The sequence below is a fragment of the Pseudophryne corroboree genome, chromosome 1 (genome assembly GCF_028390025.1).
Source record: "Pseudophryne corroboree isolate aPseCor3 chromosome 1, aPseCor3.hap2, whole genome shotgun sequence".
NCBI classification, from domain to species: Eukaryota; Metazoa; Chordata; class Amphibia; order Anura; family Myobatrachidae; genus Pseudophryne; species Pseudophryne corroboree.
The window spans coordinates 277,952,011-277,965,417 of NC_086444.1; positions in this window are offsets into that span (position 1 = coordinate 277,952,011).

The window sequence follows — 13,407 nt, forward strand, 5'->3', positions numbered from 1 at the left end:
TACTGGCATATAAATCCAGTGATCCTACCGTATAATTCCAGTGATCCTGCCGTATAATTCCAGCTATACTGGCGTATAAGTCCAGTCCAGTGATACTGCCGTATATGTCCAGTGATTCTGATGTATATGTCCAGCGGTACTGCCATATAATTCCAGTGATACTGCCGTGTATATATATATATATATATATATATACCCTGTTACAAAGTGGATTACTGAGGCCATACCAACTATGCTGGTGTTAGACATGCATCTGGTATCCGCCATTAGTGCAGTGGGACTGCAGTGTCAGCCCTAGATGGGCCAGGTGTTTGTGCCGCACACTTGTGTCACTTAGCTTAGTCATACAGCTACCTCATTGCCCTCTTTTGCTTCTTGGCATGACATGATGTGCTGTTTGGGTACTATTTTTTTTCAAGTGCCATCCTATCTGACACTGCAATGCCACTCCTAGATGGGCCAATTGTTTGTGTCGCTTAGCTTAGTTATACAGCTACCTCATTGCACCTCTTTTTCTTCTTTGCATGATGTGCTGTTTTGGGCCTAGTTTTTTTAAGTGCCATCCTGTCTGCCACTGCAGTGCCACCCCTACATGGGCCAGGTGTTTGTGCCGCACACTTGTGTCGCTTAGCTTAGTCATACAGCAACTTTGGTGCACCTCTTTTTCATCTTTGCATCATGTGCTGTTTGGGGCATGGTTTTTTAAAGTGCCATCCTGTCTGACACTGCCGTATATGTCCAGGGGTACTGCTGTATTAGTCCAGGGGTACTGCCGTATAAGTCAACCAATTGCAGAATTTTTTAAAAATGACAGGGGCGTGCAGGAGATCCTGTCAGTGGTCTGAAAAATTGCGGCCCACTTTCGACATTCAGCCACTGCATTCCACTACTAGATGGGTCAGGTGGTTGTGTCGCTTAGCTTAGTCATACAGCAACCTCTGTGCACTTCTTTTTCTTCTTTGCATGATGTGCTGTTTGGGGCCTTTTTTTTTTTTTTAAAGTGCCATCCTGCCTGACACTGCACTGCCACTCCTAGATGGGCCAATTGTTTGTGTAGCTTAGCTTAGTCATACAGCTACTTCATTGCACCTCTTTTACATATTTGCATGATGTGCTGTTTGGGGCCTTTTTTTATATATATCTGCCATCCTGTCTGCCTCTGCAGTGCCACTCCTAGATGGGCCAGGTGTTTGTGACGCACACTTGTGTCGCTTAGCTTAGTCATATAGCAACCTCATTGCTCCTCTTTTATTATTTGCATGATGTGCTGTTTGGGGACTAGTTTTTTTAAGTGCCATCCTGTCTGCAACTACAGTGCCACTCCTAGAAGGGCCGTGTGTTTGTGCCGCACACTTGTGTCGCTTAGCTTAGTCATACAGCCTCCTCGGTGCAACCTTTTGGCCTAAAAACATTATTGTGAGGTGTTCAGAATAGACTGGAAATGAATGTTATTGAGGTTAATAATACAGTAGGATCAAAATTACCCCCAAATTCTGTGATTTTAGTAATTTTTATGTTTTTTACAAAAATCATCCAGATCCAAAACCAAAACCCGAAAGGGTGGTTTTGGCAAAACCAATCCAAAACCAAAACACGAGTGGGGAATTAGAACCAAAACACGAAAAGTGCCAGCCGCACATCTCTACTTTTTGATGGCACCATGCACTATCGAAACTTGCCATGGGCAAGCAGGACTTTTGCCCGGGGCGCCGCCTTCCGGAGGGCGCCGGCTCCATCCGGAGGGCGCCGCACCATGGCAAGATCCGCTGCTGCTGTGGTGCCCCCCGCTGCTGCGGCCCGCTGTCCCACTGTCCGTTGTGAAGGGAAACTAGAAGCTACGCGTCTAGTTTCCCTTCGTGGGCTGCCCGCTGTGAAGGGAAACTAGACGCTACGCGTCTAATTTCCCTTCCTGGAGAGGACCTTCACTGTAATGATGTGCGGTGCGCGTTGACGTCATCGCGCACCGCACAGCAAAAGTCCTCTCCACGAAGGGAACTAGACGCTTAGCGCACATCCTACAACAGTACAGGGGGCGTAACTGACCACGCCCCCTGTATGAAGCCACTCCCCCTAATGCCGCCCGGGGCGCCAGAAGCCCCGGAACCGGCCCTGGCACCATGTGCACACTGATCCAATTACCTCTGGGATGATGTTGGTATACAGTATACTGTTAAAGGCAGCAGTCAGCAATTTTAAACATGGGGATGTTTTTATGGTAAAAGGCCAGTTTTTGGAAAAGAAGAATAGACACTTATTGAACAAGAGGAAACATTTACTAAGGTGGATTTTTTTTTTTAGAACTGGCGAAGTTGCCCATAGCAACCAATCAGATTCTAGTTAACATTTACTGCTTCTAGAAGATAAACGATAGAATTTGATTGGTTGCTATGGGCAACATCACCAGTTCTAAAATATTCCCACCTTAAATTTACCACAGATACAGGCATGTTGTCGTTGAACGTCTTGTGTATTCATTCCAGAATAAGTAGTGAGGCTAATTATAAAGACATACACACTCTGCATTACCACAGGTGAGTACATTGGGGCCATTCCGAGTTGATCGCTCGCTAGCTACTTTTAGCAGTCGTGCAAGCGCATAGTTGCCGCCCACGAGGCAGTGTGTTTTCGCTTTGCAAGTGGGAGAACGCGTGTGCAGCCGAGCGGGACGAAAAAGTTTTTGCAGTTTCTGAGTAGCTCTGGACTTAGCCCTTGCGATCACTTCATTCTTTTTGGTCCCGGAATTGACGTCAGACACTCTCCCTGCAAACGCCTGGACACGCCTGCGTTTTTCCAAACACTCCCTGAAAACGGTCAGTTGACACCCATAAATGCCCTCTTCCTGTCAGCGATCGGCTGTGCGAATGGATTCTTCGTTAAATCCATCACCCAGCAACGATCCGCTTTGTACCCGTACAACGCGCGTGCGCATTGCAGTGCATACGCATGCGCAGTAGTAACCTGTTCGCTGCTCTGCGAAAAACCGCAGCAAGCAGTCAACTTGGAATGACCCCCTAGGTCTCAGACAGGATAGGGGAGGTCTACAGCCTTTATCCAGTCTTACCAGGACAAAAAATGAAGAAAAACAAAAGTATTATATATTATATATACCTAATATCCAGACCCAGTGGGGTAAATTTACTAAGATGGAAGTTCTATTTAAGATGGAATATTGCCCATACCAACCAATCAGATTCCAGGTATTATCTTCTAGAAGGTGCTAGATAAATGAGAAGTAAAATCTGATTGGTTGCTATGGGTAACATACCATCTTAAATTGAACTCCCACAGCGGGCAATCAAGTCTGAACTGCCCATGCGTATGCGCTGCAGTGCGCATGTGCAGGCCAGAGAGCCGATGGCCATCTCAGCCCTGCGATCGCTGGGCGGGAGGGGGCAGGTCGGCGGTGTTTGGCCATGTGGGGGGCAGGCCATGGCGACTGCGTGACGTCACACGCAGCCGCTGCGACCCAGGAAGCAATGAGAAGCTCCATTCCAGGAGCTGCGTTGGTAGGGAGCTACTCCTCAGGTACAAAAGCATCACTGCTGTGCGATACTTTTTTACTTGTGCGGCTGGGGAAGGCCAGACACGCGTGGTGGATTAGCCTTGTGCTGGGCGTCCCCCTGCATGTCTGTGAAACTCTACGATCAGGTCTGAATTAGGCCCTTATTCAATTTACTCCAGTGTTTAGGGAGCAGTTGGTGATAGGCCAAGAATGTCTACGTTGTAGCTTTCTGTCCAATGCTTTTATTCAGGTAGATAGTTCTAGTCAGATTTGATTCCATCCCAGGGCTTTTATCCAATAAGCGAGGCAGGAGCTGTATATTGGGTAATTCAGACCTGATCACAGCTGCAAATTTGTTAGCAGTTGGGCAAAATCATGTGCACTGCAGGGGGGGGGGGGGGGGGGGGCAGATATAACATTTGCAGAAAGAGTTAGAAATGGGTGGGTTATTTTGTTTCTGTGCAGAGTAAATACTGGCTGCTTTATTTTTACACTGCAATTTAGATTGAACACACCCCACCCAAATCTAACTCTCTCTCTGCACGTTATATCTGCCTCCCCTGCAGTGCACATGGGGGGGGTCATTCTGAGTTGATCGCTCGCTAGCTATTTTTTGCAGCGCCGCAATCAGATAGTCGTCGCCTATGTGGGGAGTGTATTTTTGCTTTGCAAGTGTGCAAACGCTTTTGCAGCCGAGTGGTACAAAAAAGATTTTGGCAGTTTCTTAGTAGCTCTGGACTTACTCAGCCGCTACAATCACTTCAGTCTTTTTGGTCCCGAAATTGATGTCAGACACCCGCCCTGCAAACGCTTGGACATGCCTGCGTTTTTCCATACACTCCCAGAAAATGGTCAGTTGCCACCCATAAACGCCCTCTTTCTGTCAATCACCTTGCGATTGGCTGTGTGAATGGATTCTTCATTAAATACATCGCTCAGCACAGATCCTCTTTGTACCCATACGACGCGCCTGCGCATTGCGGTGCATACGCATGCACAGTTTTGCCGAGTTTTGACCTGATCACAGCGCTGCAAAAAATTGCTAGCGAGCTATCAACTCGGAATAACCCCCATGGTTTTGCCCAACTGCTAACAAATTTCCAGCAGCGATCAGATCTGAATTAGGCCCCTTGTTAAAAACAAAACTCCTGACATTTTCCATTGAAATCAGTGGCAGAGTGACACAGCCCTTGACACTTCCCTAGATACAAGATGCCCATTGAGTAAATCCACAGGTGTCTGATTTTCATATTGGCCATCATAACGAGGTCTACATTATTTACTAAGCAACAGAATGAGTGTATGCATTATTTACCAGCCACCAGGAGGGGAGGGGATGGAGCCTCTGCATTATTTACAGGATGCCTGAATTATGCTTTATATAATTTGCCATCAGAATGTTTTTCATAATGCCAGCCACCAACTGGGTCCTGCTTAACAAGCAAAACACAAAAATGGACATCTGTTTGATTGTCATCAGAATAGGGGGTCTACTTTGTTTTCTAGCCACAAAATAGTCATTTACATTGTTTAGCAGCCAACAAAATGGAGATGTGTTACATATAGCAAAAAAGGAGATTGATTAATCACGAAATCTCCTGAACCACATGGCCTACAATCTTGAAATTTGGCAGGTAGCTTCTCCTTAGGTTCCAGGTGCTTGCTAAGATCCGGTTTTACAAATGTCACTGCCCATGCACGGAAATTGTAAAAAATGGACGTATGTATGTATGTATGTATGTATGTATGTATGTGTATATGTAAGTTCATAATTCTGGAATGCCTGCAGCAATTTACACCAAACTTGGTAAACATATGACTTACAACCTGGTAGTGATGAGCGGGTTCGGTTTCTCCGAAACCGAACCCCTCCGAACTTCACCTTTTTCACACGGGTCCGAGGCAGGTTAGAACCTTCCCGCCTTGCTCGGCTAACCCGAGCGCGCCCGAATGTCATCATCCCGCTGTCGGATTCTCGCGAGATTCGGATTCTATATAAGCAGCCGCGCGTCGCCGCCATTTTCACTCGTGCATTGGAGATGATAGGGAGAGGACGTGGCTGGCGTCCTCTCCGTTTATTGTAGAAGTTGATTGGTTTACTTTATTTCTTATTTGTGGGGAGGATTGGGGAGCAGCTGTTAGGAGGAGTACAGTGCAGAGTTTTGCTGATAAGTGACCACCAGTTTTTATCCGTTCTCTGCCTGAAAAAAACGCTCCATACCATATCTGTGCTCAGTGTGCTGCATGATATATCTGTGCTGAGTGCTCACACTGCTTAATTGTGGGGACTGGGGAGCAGCTATAGCAGGAGTACAGTGCAGAGTTTTGCTGACAGTGACCACCAGTATACGTTGTCTGCCTGAAAAACACTCCATATCTGTGCTCACAGTGTGCTGCTTTATTGTGGGGACTGGGGACCACCAGTATAATTAATATTATATAGGAGTAGTACAGTGCAGAGTGCACTGCTGTACCTACCTCTGTGTCGTCACTCGTCATCCATTAAATATACTATCCATCTGCATTGTATACCTGTGGTGCATTTTAGACTAGTTTAGCAGTTTGCTGACAGTGTCCACCAGTATACTATATATAGCAGTACGGTAGGCCACTGCTGTACCTACCTCTGTGTCATCACTCGTCATCCATTAAGTATACTATCCATCTACATTCTATACCTGTGGTGCATTTTAGACAGTTTTGCAGTTTGCTGACAGTGTCCACCAGTATACTATATATAGCAGTACGGTAGGCCACTGCTGTGTACCTACCTCTGTGTCGTCACTCGTCATCCATTAAGTATACTATCCATCTACATTGTATACCTGTGGTGCATTTTAGACAGTTTTGCAGTTTGCTGACAGTGTCCACCAGTATACTATATATAGCAGTACGGTAGGCCACTGCTGTGTACCTACCTCTGTGTCGTCACTCGTCATCCATTAAGTATACTATCCATCTACATTCTATACCTGTGGTCCATTTTAGACAGTTTTGCAGTTTGCTGACAGTGTCCACCAGTATACTATATATAGCAGTACGGTAGGCCACTGCTGTGTACCTACCTCTGTGTCGTCACTCGTCATCCATTAAGTATACTATCCATCTACATTGTATACCTGTGGTGCATTTTAGACAGTTTTGCAGTTTGCTGACAGTGTCCACCAGTATACTATATATAGCAGTACGGTAGGCCACTGCTGTGTACCTACCTCTGTGTCGTCACTCGTCATCCATTAAGTATACTATCCATCTACATTCTATACCTGTGGTCCATTTTAGACAGTTTTGCAGTTTGCTGACAGTGTCCACCAGTATACTATATATAGCAGTACGGTAGGCCACTGCTGTGTACCTACCTCTGTGTCGTCACTCGTCATCCATTAAGTATACTATCCATCTACATTGTATACCTGTGGTGCATTTTAGTTTTGCGCAGTAAATATAGTAGTAGGCCATTGCTATTGATACTGGCATATAATTCCACACATTAAAAAATGGAGAACAAAAATGTGGAGGTTAAAGGGAAAGATCAAGATCCACTTCCACCTCATGCTGAAGCTGCTGCCACTAGTCATGGCAGAGACAATGAAATGCCATCAACGTCGTCTGCCAAGGCCGATGCCCAATGTCATAGTAGAGAGCATGTAAAATACAAAACACAAAAGTTCAGTAAAATTACCCAAAAATCAAAATTAAAAGCGTCTGAGGAGAAGCGTAAACTTGCCAATATGCCATTTACGACACGGAGTGGCAAGGAACGGCTGAGGCCCTGGCCTATGTTCATGGCTAGTGGTTCAGCTTCAAATGAGGATGGAAGCACTCATCCTCTCGCTAGAAAAAAGAAAAGACTTAAGCTGGCAAAAGCACAGCAAAGAACTGTGCGTTCTTCAAAATCACAAATCCCCAAGGAGAGTCCAATTGTGTCGGTTGCGATGCCTGACCTTCCCAACACTGGACGGGAAGAGCTTGTGCCTTCCACCATTGGCACGCCCCCTGCAAGTGCTGGAAGGAGCACCCGCAGTCCAGTTCCTGATAGTCAAATTGAAGATGTCACTGTTGAAGTACACCAGGATGAGGATATGGGTGTTGCTGGCGCTGGGGAGGAAATTGACAAGGAGGATTCTGATGGTGAGGTGGTTTGTTTAAGTCAGGCACCCGGGGAGACACCTGTTGTCCGTGGGAGGAATATGGCCCTTGACATGCCTGGTCAAAATACAAAAAAAATCAGCTCTTCGGTGTGGAATTATTTCAACACAAATGCGGACAACAGGTGTCAAGCCGTGTGTTGCCTTTGTCAAGCTGTAATAAGTAGGGGTAAGGACGTTAACCACCTCGGAACATCCTCCCTTATACGTCACCTGCAGCGCATTCATCATAAGTCAGTGACAAGTTCAAAAACTTTGGGTGACAGCGACAGCAGTCCACTGACCACTAAATCCCTTCCTCTTGTAACCAAGCTGCTGCAAACCACACCACCAACTCCCTCAGTGTCAATTTCCTCCTTACCCAGGAAAGCCAATAGTCCTGCAGGCCATGTCACCGTCAAGTCTGACGAGTCCTCTCCTGCCTGGGATTCCTCCGATGCATCCTTGAGTGTAACGCCTACTGCTGCTGGCGCTGCTGTTGTAGCTGCTGGGAGTCGATCGTCATCCCAGAGGGGAAGTCGGAAGACCACTTGTACTACTTCCAGTAAGCAATTGACTGTCCAACAGTCCTTTGCGAGGAAGATGAAATATCACAGCAGTCATCCTGCTGCAAAGCAGATAACTCAGGCCTTGGCAGCCTGGGCGGTGAGAAACGTGGTTCCGGTATCCATCGTTAATTCAGAGCCAACTAGAGACTTGATTGAGGTACTGTGTCCCCGGTACCAAATACCATCTAGGTTCCATTTCTCTAGGCAGGCGATACCGAAAATGTACACAGACCTCAGAAAAAGACTCACCAGTGTCCTAAAAAATGCAGTTGTACCCAATGTCCACTTAACCACGGACATGTGGACAAGTGGAGCAGGGCAGACTCAGGACTATATGACTGTGACAGCCCACTGGGTAGATGTATTGCCTCCCGCAGCAAGAACAGCAGCGGCGGCACCAGTAGCAGCATCTCGCAAACGCCAACTCGTTCCTAGGCAGGCTACGCTTTGTATCACCGCTTTCCAGAATAGGCACACAGCTGAAAACCTCTTATGGCAACTGAGGAAGATCATCGCAGAATGGCTTACCCCAATTGGACTCTCCTGGGGATTTGTGACATCGGACAACGCCAGCAATATTGTGCGTGCATTACATCTGGGCAAATTCCATCACGTCCCATGTTTTGCACATACCTTGAATTTGGTGGTGCAGAATTATTTAAAAAACGACAGGGGCGTGCAAGAGATGCTGTCGGTGGCCCGAAGAATTGCGGGCCACTTTCGGCATTCAGGCACCGCGTACAGAAGACTGGAGCACCACCAAACATTCCTGAACCTGCCCTGCCATCATCTGAAGCAAGAGGTGGTAACGAGGTGGAATTCAACCCTCTATATGCTTCAGAGGATGGAGGAGCAGCAAAAGGCCATTCAAGCCTATACATCTGGCCACGATATAGGCAAAGGAGGTGGAATGCACCTGACTCAAGCGCAGTGGAGAATGATTTCAACGTTGTGCAAGGTTCTGCAACCCTTTGAACTTGCCACACGTGAAGTCAGTTCAGACACTGCCAGCCTGAGTCAGGTCATTCCCCTCATCAGGCTTTTGCAGAAGAAGCTGGAGACATTGAAGGAGGAGCTAAAACAGAGCGATTCTGCTAGGCATGTGGGACTTGTGGATGGAGCCCTTAATTCGCTTAACCAGGATTCACGGGTGGTCAATCTGTTGAAATCAGAGCACTACATTTTGGCCACCGTGCTCGATCCTAGATTTAAAACCTACGTTGTATCTCTCTTTCCGGCAGACACAAGTCTGCAGAGGTTCAAAGACCTGCTGGTGAGAAAATTGTCAAGTCAAGCGGAATGTGACCCGTCACCATCTCCTCCTTCACATTCTCCCGCAACTGGGGGTGCGAGGAAAAGGCTAAGAATTCCGAGCCCACCCGCTGGCGGTGATGCAGGGCAGTCTGGAGCGAGTGCTGACATCTGGTCCGGACTGAAGGACCTGCCAACGATTACTGACATGTCATCTACTGTCACTGCATATGATTCTCTCACCATTGAAAGAATGGTGGAGGATTATATGAGTAACCGCATCCAAGTAGGCACGTCAGACAGTCCGTACGTATACTGGCAGGAAAAAGAGGCAATTTGGAGGCCCTTGCAGAAACTGGCTTTATTCTACCTAAGTTGCCCTCCCTCCAGTGTGTACTCCGAAAGAGTGTTTAGTGCAGCCGCTCACCTTGTCAGCAATCGGCGTACGAGGTTACTTCCAGAAAATGTGGAGAAGATGATGTTCATTAAAATTAATTATAATCAATTCCTCCGCGGAGACATTCACCAGCAGCAATTGCCTCCAGAAAGTACACGGGGACCTGAGATGGTGGATTCCAGTGGGGACGAATTAATAATCTGTGAGGAGGGGGATATACACAGTGAAAGGGGTGAGGAATCGGAGGATGATGATGAGGTGGACATCTTGCCTCTGTAGAGCCAGTTTGTGCAAGGAGAGATTGATTGCTTCTTTTTTGGTGGGGGCCCAAACCAACCAGTCATTTCAGTCACAGTCGTGGGGCAGACCCTGTCACTGAAATTATGGGTTCGTTAAAGTGTGCATGTCCTGTTTATACAACATAAGGGTGGGTGGGAGGGCCCAAGGACAATTCCATTTTGCACCTCTTTTTTCTTTCATTTTTCTTTGCATCATGTGCTGTCTGGGGACTATTTTTTGGAAGGGCCATCCTGCCTGACACTGCAGTGCCACTCCTAGATGGGCCAGGTGTTTGTGTCGGCCACTTGTGTCGCTTAGCTTAGTCACACAGCCACCTTGGTGCGCCTCTTTTTTTCTTTGCATCATGTGCTGTTTGGGGACAATTTTTTGGAAGGGCCATCATGTCTTGATTGACACTGCAGTGCCACTCCTAGATGGGCCAGGTGTTTGTGTCGGCCACTTGTGTCGCTTAGCTTAGTCACACAGCCACCTTGGTGCGCCTCTTTTTTTCTTTGCATCATGTGCTGTTTGGGGACAATTTTTTGGAAGGGCCATCCTGTCTTGATTGACACTGCAGTGCCACTCCTAGATGGGCCAGGTGTTTGTGTCGGCCACTTGTGTCGCTTAGCTTAGTCACACAGCGACCTTGGTGCGCCTCTTTTTTTCTTTGCATCATGTGCTGTTTGGGGACAATTTTTTGGAAGGGCCATCCTGTCTTGATTGACCCTGCAGTGCCACTCCTAGATGGGCCAGGTGTTTGTGTCGGCCACTTGTGTCGCTTAGCTTAGTCACACAGCCACCTTGGTGCGCCTCTTTTTTTCTTTGCATCATGTGCTGTTTGGGGAGTATTTTTTTGAAGTGCCATCCTGCCTGACACTGCAGTGCCACTCCTAGATGGGCCAGGTGTTTGTGTCGGCCACTTGTGTCGCTTAGCTTAGTCACACAGCCACCTTGGTGCGCCTCTTTTTTTCTTTGCATCATGTGCTGTTTGGGGACTATTTTTTTGAAGGGCCATCCTGCCTGACACTGAAGTGCCACTCCTAGATGGGCCAGGTGTTTGTGTCGGCCACTTGTTTTGCTTAGCTTAGCCATCCAGCGACCTCGGTGCAAATTTTAGGACTAAAAATAATATTGTGAGGTGTGAGGTGTTCAGAATAGACTGGAAATGAGTGGAAATTATGGTTATTGAGGTTAATAATACTATGGGATCAAAATGACCCCCAAATTCTATGATTTAAGCTGTTTTTTAGGGTTTTTTGAAAAAAACACACGAATCCAAAACACACCCGAATCCGACAAAAAAATTTCGGTGAGGTTTTGACAAAACGCGTCCGAATCCAAAACACGGCCGCGGAACCGAACCCAAAACCAAAACACAAAACGCGAAAAATTTCCGGTGCACATCACTACAACCTGGGAACAATCACCGTATGGGTAACACACCCTAGCACCCCTTGGAGTAGGCAGCTGCACAGAGTATTTCTGCAGACAGCATAACTCTGGAATGACTGGACCAATTTACACCACACTTAGTACACGTATGACGTACAATCTGGGAACAAACACTGGGGGTAAGACACCCCTAGCACCCCTAAGGGTGTGGCAGCAGCACAGAGTATTTCAGTAGACAGCATAACTCTGGAATGCCTGGAGCAATTTACACCAAACTTGGTACACATATGATTTACAATCTGGGAACAAACACTATGGTGGTAAGACACCCCTAGTACCCCCAGGGGTTGCAAAGCAGCCCAGAGTATTTCAGGAGACAGCATAACTCCGGAATGCCTGGACTAATTTACACCAAACTTGCTACACATATGACTTACAATCAGGGAACAATCACTGTGCAGGTAACACACCCCTAGCACATAATATTTCAGCAGACAGCATAACTCTGGAATGTCTGGTGCAATTCACACGAAACTTGGTACACATATGAATTACAATCTGGGAACAAACACTGTGGGGGTAACACACCTATAGCACCACTAGGGGTGGGCCAGCAGCACGGACTATATCAGGAAATGCATGATATGTCAGTAACGACAGAGCTTCATGTGACAGTGGCAGGAAGCCACACGCTGAGAGTTATATAGTGGGAGGAGCAGGGTCCCCAGCAGCACAGAGTATATTAGGACATGATATGTCAGGCAGGACAGGGCTGCATGTGACAGGGACAGTGACATGATGTCAGGAGGGGAATGGAGGTAGCACGAACCCACACGCTGAGCGTTAAATAGTGGAAGTAGCAGAGTCCCCAGCAGCACAGAGTATATCAGGAGATGCATAATGTGCTGTGCTATATAAGAAATGGAAATGTGAATAAATCGATCATTTCAGAGCGGCACTGACATGATGTGAAGAGGGGAATGGAGACAGCAAGAAGCCACAGACTGAGAGTTGTATAGTGGGAAGAGCAGGGTCCCTTGGGGGTCCAGCCACTACACAAAGTGGACCAGGGAAGCAAGATATGCCTATATACTAGATCTCCAACCAACGTCAATTAACAAACAACTATAATTCTAATTTACCATCCTCATCCCGTAGCGAAGCACGGGTGTTCAGCTAGTACTGTATATAATTACCTACAGACATTCTAGCAATCAGAACTGGATTGTGCTTTATGTGATAAACACTATTATTTATTTATTTATTAACAGTTTCTTATATAGCGCAGCAAATTCCGTTGCGTTTTACAATTTGAAATAACAATAACAAAATGGGTGATAACAAACAGTCATAGAGGTAGGAAGGCCCTGCTCGCAAGCTTACAATCTATAGGGAAATAGGCATGTGTACATAAGGAAAGGTGCTATCTATTGCATAGAATGAGAAGACGTGAGGATATGTGTGGACTGTACAGAGTGGATGCAATTTGATAGGAAGGTTTATGAAAGTTATGTGGGCGGTTCTGGAATTTGGTATGCTTGCCTGAAGAGGTGAGTTTTCAGGGAACGCTTGAAGGTTTGGAGACTAGAGGAGAGTCTTATTGTGCGTGGTAGGGCATTCCACAGAGTGGGTGCAGCCCGATGAAAGTCCTGCAATCGTGAGTGGGAGCGAGTAATGAGTGTGGATGAGAGACGCAGGTCTTGTGAAGAGCGAAGAGGTCGGGTTGGGAGATATTTTGAGATAAGCGAAGTGATGTACGTTGGTGTAGTTTGGTTAATGGCCTTGTGTGTGAGTAAAAGTATTTTATATTGAATGCGGTAGAGTACAGGTAACCAATGGAGGGACTGACAGAGTGGATCTGCAGACGATGAACGTCTAGCGAGGAAGATA